At 51.2% G+C, this 2,500-nt stretch overlaps 1 long non-coding RNA gene across 1 annotated transcript in view; it reads right to left on the minus strand.

Annotated features, from left to right (window-relative positions):
* Positions 1-334: 334 nt before the first annotated feature.
* LOC144677867 (uncharacterized) overlaps positions 335-2,500 on the minus strand; it is a 6,976-nt gene continuing 4,810 nt past the window's right edge. The window contains exon 3 of the long non-coding RNA XR_013575841.1: positions 335-496. This is a non-coding gene — a long non-coding RNA (uncharacterized LOC144677867). The remainder of the gene's footprint in view (positions 497-2,500) is intronic.

Here is a 2,500-nt window from a genome sequence, read left to right on the forward strand (position 1 = left end):
CTGACCCTCCGACAGTGCGGCTCTCCCTCAGCACTGACCTTCCGACAGTGCGGCTCTCCCTCAGCACTGATCCCCCGACAGTGCGGCTCTCCCTCAGTACTGACCCTCCGACAGTGCGGCGCTCCCTCAGTACTGACCCTCCGACAGTGCGGCGCTCCCTCAGTACTGACCCTCCGACAGTGCGGCGCTCCCTCAGCACTGACCCTCCGACAGTGCGGCGCTCCCTCAGCACTGACCCTCCGACAGTGCGGCGCTCCCTCAGCACTGACCCCCCGACAGTGCGGCGCTCCCTCAGCGCTGACTTTCCAGCGCAATGTTTTAGAGATTGTACCTAGCATCCTGACCCCTTGTCCGGGGGGACAGGGACTATGAGGCCAACAATTGCTGCATGTGGTGTCGCTCTCATCCACTCCCGTCTTGCAGTATGTTCCCGGTTTGCATACACACTTTCTCTTTGTCTGCTTAGTGCATTCCTGGAGCTGAATCAGTTCGAGCTCTGGCAGAAGGATAGAAAAATAGTGAGGTTTTGGGGTCAGGTTTCTAGGGGTAAGGGGTCAGGGGTCAGGAGTTAGGGTTAGAGTTTCGGGGTTAGGGTTTAGGGGTTCGGGTTAATGTTAAGGGTTAGGGTTAGGGGTTAGGATTTATTGTTAGGGTTAGGAGTTAGGGTTAGGCATTAAGATTTATGGTTAGGGTTAGGAGTTATGGGTTAGGGGTTAAGGTTTATGGTTAGAGTTAGGAGTTAGGGTTAGGGGTTAAGGTTTATGGTTAGGATTAGGGGTTAGGGTTTAGGGGTTCGGATTAGAGGTTATCGTTTATGGTTAGGGTTAGGGTTTAGAGTTTAGGGGTTCGGGTTAGAGGTTATGGTTTATGGTTAGGGTTAGGGGTTAAGGTTTATGGTTAGGGTTAGGGTTTAGGGTTTAGGGGTTAGGGTTAGCGGTTAGGGGTTAAGGTTTATGGTTAGGGTTAGGGGTTAGGGTTTAGGGGTTAGGGTTGGGGTTAGAGGTTAAGGTTTATGGTTAGGGTTAGGGGTTAGGGTTAGGGGTTAGGGGTTAAGATTTATGGTTAGGGTTAGGGGTTATGGTTTAGGGGTTAGGGTTAGGGGCTATGACTTATGGTTAGGGTTAGGGATTATAGGTTAGGTATTAAAGGTTAGGGGTTAGGGATTAGGGGTTAGGGTTAGGGGTTAGGATTTATGGTTAGGGTTAGGAGTTAGCGTTAAGGATTAGTGTTTAGGGGTTAGGGTTTAGGGGTCAGGGTTTGGGGTTAGAGTTAGGGGTTAGGGCTTGGAGTTTGGGTTAGGGTATCAGCTTCCAGGCTACGGTTCGCGGTTGGGAGTTGGGGGTCAGGTTTAGGGTTAGGGGTTAGGGCCGTGCTGAGGGTTAGGGTTAGGATCAGGGTTCGAGTCAGAGTCAGGGTTAGGCCTCAACTCAGTTTTAGCATTAGGGCCAGGGTTAGGGTTCGGTTTGGGGTTCAGAGTGAGGGTTTGAGGGGTTTCAGAGTGAGGGTTTGAGGGGTTCATGGTGAGGGTCTGAGGGGGTTCAGGGTGAGGGTCTGAGGGGTTCAGAGTGAGTGTTTTAGGGGTATGGAGAACCTTCTCTGAAATGCTTCCAAAGCAAGAATGTCCCTCCTTAAGTAAGGAGACCAAACTCTACATAGTACTCCAGCTGCAGAATCGCCAACACCCTGTATAGTTGTAGCAAGACTTCCCTATTTTTATACTCCATCTCCCTTGCAATAAAAGGCCAATATTCCATTTGATTTCCCAATCACCTGCTGCATCTGTGTACTAACTTTTCCATATTTTGCATTTCTATTCTCCGGTCAAAGTGGAGAAGTTCGAATATGTTTGTCTGGCCTGCCCTTAAGTACATCTTACCAGAATCTTGCTGAAGAGAGAAATGTTTTGTTAATGGTTTACGTTTAGTTTTCTATTGGACTAATGCTAGATTTCAGATGATATGCAATACTCCAGGTGAGCCTGGAGTGAGGTTGAGGTTGGAGTGAGGTCAAGATTGAGTGAGAGGGAGTGGTGGTGGAGCGAGGGTAGAGTGAGGCAGCGAGGAAGTGAGGGTAGAGTGAGGGAGGGAGTGAGGGTGGAAGGCAGGGCTGGGGGGGGGTGGGGTAGGTGTGGAGTGAGGGAGTGACGGAGGGGTGAGGGATTGAGGGTGAAGTGGGGGATTGAGGGTGGTATAAGGGAGTGAGGGGAGAGTGGGGGAGTGGGGGGTTAGAGGGGGGGGTGAGGGAGTCGGGGTGGGATGAGGGAGTGAGGGGAAGTGAGGGAGTGAGGCTGGAGTGAGGGAGTGTGGGTAGAGTGGGGGATTGAGGTCGGAGTGAGGTTGAGCAAAGTTGGAGTGAGGCCGAGTAAATTTGGAGTGAGGTTGGAGTGAGGTTGAGTAAAACTGGAGTGAGGTTGAGTAAATTTGGAGTGAGGTTGGAGTGAGGTTGAGTAAAGTTGGAGTGAGGTTGAGAAACTGGAGTGAGGTTGGAGTCAGCTGAAGTG

This window comes from Cetorhinus maximus, unplaced genomic scaffold, assembly GCF_964194155.1.
Source record: "Cetorhinus maximus unplaced genomic scaffold, sCetMax3.hap1.1 HAP1_SCAFFOLD_3204, whole genome shotgun sequence".
In the NCBI taxonomy this organism is placed as follows: domain Eukaryota; kingdom Metazoa; phylum Chordata; class Chondrichthyes; order Lamniformes; family Cetorhinidae; genus Cetorhinus; species Cetorhinus maximus.